Source organism: Mesocricetus auratus, unplaced genomic scaffold (assembly GCF_017639785.1).
Source record: "Mesocricetus auratus isolate SY011 unplaced genomic scaffold, BCM_Maur_2.0 Super-Scaffold_100010, whole genome shotgun sequence".
In the NCBI taxonomy this organism is placed as follows: Eukaryota; Metazoa; Chordata; class Mammalia; order Rodentia; family Cricetidae; genus Mesocricetus; species Mesocricetus auratus.
In genome coordinates this window covers 85979238-85987317 of record NW_024429194.1, presented here as the reverse complement: position 1 = coordinate 85987317, position 8080 = coordinate 85979238, and positions in this window count along the sequence as shown.

Here is an 8080-nt window from a genome sequence, read left to right as displayed (position 1 = left end):
TGAATCACTGTGGCCACCAGCCAGGACACCCTGGGTATCTGGTGGGGTGAGCAGGATGCTGACATGTTGCTGGCCCTCCTCCCTTCTGCCATCCTCAGTGTCGGTGACACTGTCACATCAGGTCTCGGTGACACCATCTAGACAAGGACCCAGCTCTCAGTATGAAAAAGTTTGAGCAATCTCTCCTACTCCAGGTCAAACCCCACATGCCCCCAAGGAACCAACAGTCCAAGTGGTTCACGAACCACCTGCCCGTGTCTTGTGGAGGCAGAAGCAGCCATCTCTGGGTTCGAACACCTTAATGGGCAAAGGGGTGAACAGTCACAGGTGGAGGGAAGCTTGAACTAAGAGCCCAGGTCCAGGCTCAAACCCCAAACCCACTACTCACAGTTCTTTGACACATTTCTTAGCGTCTACAGACCTCAGTTTCCCCCAGAGTAAATGGAAGGGAATGAGAATCCGCAGCACGTCGGGCTTGTTGAGAGGGAGGAGCGGTGCACAGGAACAAGGCTTCCAGAACTCCTAGATAAAAAACTTCTTTATACAGAGGATATTCGGGGGTCGGCTGGAGAGATCACTTAGTTGGTAAAGTGCTTGCTGCAAGAACTTGAGGTCCAGAGTTTAATCTCCATTGCCTATGTCAAAAAACAGGTGTTCATTGCAACACGGGCTCCTTTTCCTTTCTTTTTTTTTTTGTTTTTGTTTTTGTTTTTTTTTGTTTGTTTGTTTTGTTTTTTTGTTTTTTTCTAGACAGGGTTTCTCTGTGGCTTTGGAGGCTGTCCTGGAACTCGCTCTGTAGACCAGGCTGGCCTCGAACTCACAGAGATCCGCCTGCCTCTGCCTCCCGAGTGCTGGGATTAAAGGCGTGTGCCACCAACGCCCGGCCTTTTCCTTTCTTTCTTATTTGTTTGTTTTGTTTTGTTTTGTTTTGTTTGAGACAGGGTTTCTCTGCATAGTCCTGGCTGTCCTGGAACTTACTGTAGACCAGGCTAACCTCGAACTCACAGAGATCCACCTGCCACTGCTTCCAAAGTGCTGGGATGAAAAGCATGTGCCACCATCGCCCGGCTCACAGATTCCTATAATCCCCAAATTAGGGAGGCCTGGGAACACAGGAGGATTCCTGGTGCCTGCTAGCCAGACAGTCTAACCAATCAGTAGCCCCAGCCTCCCTGAGAGACCCTGTCTCAAAATATAAGGTAGACAGATGTGGGGCAAGGTAGCAAACGCCTTTAATCCCAGAGCTCAGGAGGCAGAGGCAGGTGGATCTCAGATCTCGATGAGTTCAAGGCCAGCCTGGTCTACATACACTGGCCCCATATCAAAAAAATTAGAAAGTAGAAAAATCATTGAGGAAGACATTCATTGCTGGCCTCTGCACATATCCATTCAAGTGTATGAGCGTGTGCATGCTCAATAAATACATACATAATATAATGATGATATATGCATACACACATATATAAAATAAAATACTTAAAAGAATGATTTCACAAGGAGGCACATCAGAAGAGGTCCTCTCCGTCATCAGAGAAGAATGTGTCAGAACTGTCTTGTGGCCTTTGCCTACCCCCCTCCCCGAGCCCCACCCCATGCCTGTCCCTCAGAGGCGGTGGGGGCAGGGAAGGCTTCTGGAGATTCCTTGGCTAGGCAAGCCTGGGAACCCCCGCTGAGCGTTGGGTCTTTGCTGGAGGCTTCTCCAGGCTAATCACATTCCACCCACCTGGTAGCATGTCTTTTGGACCAGAACCAACTTTTCCTTCCCTAATAACAACACAAATCCGAACGGAGTGTGGCGCAAGCCCCAGCCGAGCTGGCGCTAAACGGTTAGTTAATTGACCTCCGAGGCAATTGCTTTCAGCTCTGCCTTACGGGGCAGCAACTGAAGCCGGGAAGGTGAATGACATGCTCAGAGTCCCACAGCTGGGCGGCCCTTCGGCAGAGCCCGAACACCCGTTGGCGCCTCAGCACGGCCGGCCGTCACAGACTGTCACAGCAGCACTCGGGCCAGGCTCTTAGCCACGGCTGGCCCAGGAAGGCTGCGGCTCCTCCCGGGCAAGTCACAGGTTAAAGGGCCCCCCGCTGTTGCTACAGAGCAACCCACACACACCAAATCCCCGACCTTTCCTTTATCAGGCTCCACACCGCATTCCTGAGGGGCCACAGAAGGCATTCTACAGCATGGGAAGCCCGACACGGAGGATTCCGAGCCCCCACCATCCCTGCCCTCACCTTTTCCTTCTGTGCCTGTCTCCCAACCCCACCACACCCTTAGCATCTCTCTAGAAACGTCGTGCCCTTGGCCAGACTGTTTTCCTGGGCTAAGTTTCAGGAATCCACAGTGAGAAGCTGCTGCCTCTTAGAAGCCCTCTCTCTGTAACTCCCTCACGACGCTGTCCCAGCTCCCTCCAACACAGCTGCCTCAAAAGCCCACACAAGTGTGCTCTGAGGGCTGGTCTCTGGGTACCGAGCTGGGGCCTGTGGAGAGCAGAAGCACAGGGGAGGAGGCCCTGACTCCACTTGGGTGAGGAGTGACAGGGCAAATCTCCTGGGCCACAGCTCTGGTGCTTTCTCACCAGGTCGTGACCTGCAGGCCCTGGATCAATACTGTTGGGTAACCATCGGAAGAGCTGGCTGTGGCAGCCTGCAGGGGAGGTGGGCCCTGTTGTTTACTTCTGCAGGGTGGCCTTTGGCCATCCCTGCACGCACGCAGGCACTGTTGTTGTCACCCTGGGCCCTGGAGCTTCGCTGTGAAGTCTATCTGGCCACTATCTCCCAGCAGGTCCCGGACCTTAGCCAATTCCATCCTTCAGGGTATGGAAGTCTCAGAAAAGAAATGGTGGTGGCGGCGGCGTCTGAGCTATCCAGGGACTGGCCGGCCTCTGGCCTGGTCTCAGCTGACCCGTGCGTCGTCCCCCATCCCGTGTCCCGTGTGGTCCCCCCCCACCACCACCACCAAAGAAGCTTCCAGGGCAAAGCTGACACTTGGGAGAGCCCTGCCTACCGTCCTGGGCCTGGCCAGGATTCTAAGGCTCCTCACTTCCCATCCCACATGGGGTACAGTCTGAGTCCGGCCGGTTGATGTTCCGAGGCCCCTCCCACGCAGCCAGAAACGAGGGGCTGCTCCCGAGCCTGTCCCAGGCACCGCCCCTGAGGGTCCTTGGGATTCTTGTAAACAGGAAGCCTCTGCTCCCCCCTCACAGACAGCTCCATGATGTGCGGACACTGGGCTCTGAAAACCAGGACTCTTGACCTCCCTGGCTGTGTTTCCTGTTAGCCAGGCTGGAGAGCGGGAGATGGAAGGGTCTAGAGGGGGAGGGGCAGATGGTGACAGCTGAGGAGAGCCTGACACTGAAAGATCCCTAGCGCCCTGCACACAGTAGGTATTCAGTGAACTTGGTAAGGAGCCCAAAGCCCGCCCCCCACACCCCCACGGAAGAGCAATACCACTGAAGGGGTGGACACTGGGCCACCATGGCCTGGCAGCCCCGGTGGCCTGCTCCCCAAAGCTCAGCATCCCCCCATTGTCCCTGTCTGGCCCCGCCCCAGCTCTGGCAGCCTGGGCCAGGCCACTGTCTCAAGGCCCTTTATTTTTAAAATCCCTGTGGTGTTCCTGCCTGAGCCTAAGGAGCAATGCCAGCCACAAGAGCCTGCGGCCTGGGCTCCGGCCCAGAGGCGCCGGGCGGGGCATCCGGCCACCCTGCAGCTGCTGGGCAATTCTGGGAGGGCTTTGAGGCCAGCTGCCCTGCTGAGGAAGCCCTGGAATGCCCAGACTTTCAGGCCCGAGGCACTAGCCCTTGTCCTTGGTGGAGAAACAGGGGCCCACTAGGGTGGCATCTGAGCAGTGCCTTGAATCCAGTGGCGTCCTCTGCTGCAAAATGAGTCACGGCCTCCCCAGAGCCGACCCAGCAGACAGACATGGCATCTCCTGAGAGAAGAAAGGGGCACATGTCGGCCCTGTGGGGGAGGTGTGCTGTCTTTTCCGGGAGCCCAGGGGCCTACAGAGGAGATGGCTTTGTGGTGGTGGAATAGTTCTAGAAGGAACTCAGACTAGAATCCAAGAAGCCCAGCCCAGGCCTGGCTCCAGCTCCTTCCAGCTGTCTGGCCTTGGGGGATCACTCAACATCTCTGGGACTCAGGAGAGGATAGAAGGCATCGAGGAAGGCTGTGGTCACTCCCAGATGCTGTGGGAACAAGACTTCACAGTCCCTTCCCTCTCGGAGCTGGGGACAGAGCAGGGACGTAAATAGGAGGTTAGCCATGGGCTGTGGAGAGGCCACAGGGAGATCTCACAGGGCTCTGAGTGAGCTGGTAACCTTTCTGCTGTGGGGGGAAGAGCTCCGTAGGCAAGGGATGGCAGTGCAAAGGCCCTGAGGCAGAAGGGGTGGGCGTGGCCTAAGTAGAGGACACTGAAAGGCTTTGACCTGGAAGGAGCTGTTGTTATTATGGCTGTGCCCAGAAGAAGCTGGAGCAGGCTGTGCCAGACAGACTCATGTACACTCTCTGGGCTGCCCGCGTCCCTCCTCCTTCATTCGGTGCCTGAGGAACGCCAGGGTGGCGGGCCAGCCAACGGGTGCTGCTCCCTTGACCTACACAGGGTACTCACCCTGAGCCAACTAGTTCTGACCTTTGATCCTCCCAGAAGTGAGGTAAGGCAAGGAGGGCTCTTTACTATACTCTCAGTTAATAGGTGGGGAAACTGAGGCAGGAGGGACAGAGCAAATCACCTCCTTCCGTCAAGCCAGGCTCAGCCCTCAGACTAACCCCTTCACCCCAGGGCAGCCCGCTTCTCCTGCGGGAGTCCTTTGTGTTCCCAGCTCCCAGCTTCGGACGTCTGAAAAGCACGTCCTGCCTCACCCCACCCTTCACCCCAGCACACTGTCTCCAGCCACGCTTCCCCACCCCCCACCCGCAGGCTCCAGCAGGGGAAGAATGTGGCCTGAGCTTCCCTTGGGGGCTCGGCCAGCAAGGCTTGGCAGGAGACCTTGCTGAGTCAGCACAAGGCCGGCTGGAGCTCACACTGCCCACCAAGGCAGCATTAGAACCCCAGAGGGAATAACTGCCTGCTCCCACTCTCCCTCCCTGCAAGACCCCCTCCTGCTCCCGCCTCCAGCCAATGGGGTTAACCCTCAAGGGCCTGTTGGCAGCTCACTGGTCAGCACCCCAGCAGAGAGGTGCTGTGGGCCTCAGGCAAGTCACAACCCCATTCTGGTCCATTTTCCTCACCTGTGGGAGGCTCATCCTTGTGGCGTCTCTATGATGTAACAAAGAGTTCTCTACACATAAAACCATAGGAGTGTCCCCTTCTGTCAGATGGGAGTGTGGATTCCTACACATAAAACCATAGGAGTGTCCCCTTCTGTCAGATGGGAGTGTGGATTCACGCGGCTTCAAAGGCAATAGTTGACTCTTACAGTCAGTCCCCTGACCTGGCGCTTAGTGAGTCTGTTGGGCTGTGACAGTGAAGCCGGTGCGACAAAGCTCTAAGCCTCGGCAGCTGCCGTTGCTATGACACACAGCCCAGCCTGCATCTGTAAAACAGCTTTCCCGGGCCGCTTCTTTGATGGTAGGCGTTATTCTCCCATTTTACAGACGAGCAAACTGAGGCAAGGGAGAGTAAGAAGCTATCCCAAGAGTTCCAGCTGGGACTAGCTGGAGCCAGGCCTTCTGATACTTGAAAGGAACTTCAGGGACATCTACATCTCTCTGTGTGGCAGTTGAGGTGGGAGGAGGGACAGCCAGCCAGCGGGGAGCAGAAGACAGAGGGGTGGGGTTGAACTCTGCTGTTTCAGGGAGACATCTTGCCTGGTTGGAGTCTCCCTCTCAGGAGAGTGGTGAGCTCCCTGCCATCCAGAGGGTGTGTGTAACAGCCGTCCGTCAGACTTGCTCAGCGATTCCTACCCCAGGAGGAAATGGGCACCACATTTGGAATTCCTTCTGACACTCGCTGACCAGCAGGGACAGGGGGAGGACTGTGTGTCATCTTGGGGCCTGCAGTGTGCTGTGAGGGGACACAGACCCATTTTTCAGGGCGGTTTTCACACTGCCCAGGAGGAAGTCACTGTGCGCCCTCGGGGCCCGTGTCCTCACTGGACAATGGGCTGTGAGGATGAAAAAGAAAGAACGGCCAGCCCGGCCTGCAGCCCGCACAGCAGGGCCCAACCCCGACCATCTTCCTTCCATCACCAGCAAAGGGAACAGGAAACCAGGAGCCAGCAAGCCTGGTGGGGTGGAGGCAGGGCCAGAGGTGTCACCGGGCCAGGAGGGCCACTGGCTGAAGCAGGGGCTGGGCCAGGAGCGCCACTGCGTCCCGGTCCCTTCCGTTCCTGGACTTGAGACTGTCAGCCCCGTGGCAAGAGCCCACAGGGGAGGGTCAGTGGAGAAGCCTCCTTTGCTCGTCTTGGGCCAGGCTGGAAGGCCGCGTTGGTGATGATCGGGGCCCATGCCTGGCCCGCAGCCCAAGGGCCTATCTCTGCAGCCAGGCTGGACTAGAGAGAATAGGCTATTGTTTGTCCTGCTCTTAACGCGTTTCCTGCCCCCCAGCCCCTCCCCTCTCACCCACCCCCTCAAGTAAAGAACAAAGGTCCCCTGGATGTGGACCCTCCCCATCCTTCCATCCTGGGCCTGGCCAGCTTGGAAGTATTCAGTCCTATCACCCAGGGGACAATGCATCACCTGGCCCTGACCCCTTCTGATGGCCTTCCCATCCTTTGCAACCGTAGGCTCCTCAGACCCCCCACCCCACGCTCCCCTGTGTCCATCATCTATCTGTGCTCCTCAGGGTGGGGCCTAGGAACCAGCCCCACATCCTTCCTCAGCGCCCCCCCTCCTGGAGAAAGAGAACCAGTGGGGTGGAGGGAGTCCTTCTCCACCCCACTTCCCTGTGGTCCCGGGAGCGAGAAGCCAGAGCTGAGCCGCCCAGAAGGCTCCTCGGGAGAGAGCTCATCCAAGCTCTTGCCCTTTTCCCAGAGCCTGGAATTCCAGAGGCGTTTCCGGCTCCACAGCTGTCTCTGAGCTCCGCGCTCTGTGAAACCCTTGGGTTAACTCCTGCCTTGGCCCCGTGGCTCTCAAGAACCCCTTCACACCCAGCCTGAGAAGCAGCTGGGAGAGACAGACTGACACTCGTCTGTGGTCATCCCCAACTCTGAGATGTCAGTCCTCCTCAGATAACGCTCCAATGGCCGTGGCCACGTGCAAACTCGCCACATACATACTCAAGTGTATCCAACCTGGTTTTCGGGCCTTGTAGTTGACACAGCCTCCCGTAACTGTATCCGCAGAGCCTCTTCCTCCTCCAGGAAGCCTTCCTGGAGTTGTGATGGCTCCCTGTGACCTTACTGTGAGCTGCTTTTGTAGGCCCTTTGCAGCAAGAAGATACAGCTTACATTAACAGCCACCCTGGGGTGTCTGATGGCCCAGGGTTCGCCTTGTTAGGGGCCTGACAGGTCTCATTCTCTGTCCTCAGTACTCTACTATGGACACTGACTCCCCACCAAGTTGATTCTTGAAGTTCTTGGCTAGGAGAGAGGAAGAAGTCAAAAATTCCTTCCAGAAAGTTCCAGAAGGCTTCCTATCTCTCAGAACAGCTTCAGCATTTGAGGTCAGCAAGGGGATGAAAACACCAGCAGTTAATAAAGGAACCTGAGTATCTCAGGGCCAGCTGTCATATGCGCATGGTCCGGCCTGGCCCGTGTCACACGGGGCTCCCACACGCCTCCCTCAACATGCCTCAGTCCCTCTCTCCACTCCATTCTCCATGTGAGCAGATAAGCAGCCCACCGTCTCCCTGGCCAAGTCGCAAGCCACCCTTAAGTGTGCCCAAGCTCTCCTCCTCCTCTTTGCTTTCGCAAACCCAGCCCCATCTCCACAAGGCGCAGCTCAAATGCCACCTTCTCCAAGAAGCCAGGGCTACAACTCCCGTTCCCTTGTTAGACTCTACCCCTAGGGAAAGCAACCATTACCCCCCTTCTCTGACAGTCCCCACATCCTAGACCAGGGCTTCTCCCAGCAGCTCTTCCCCGGGCACACACAGGTTGAATCCGACCCACGGGAAAAGTAAATGAAAACAAAAACCACAACA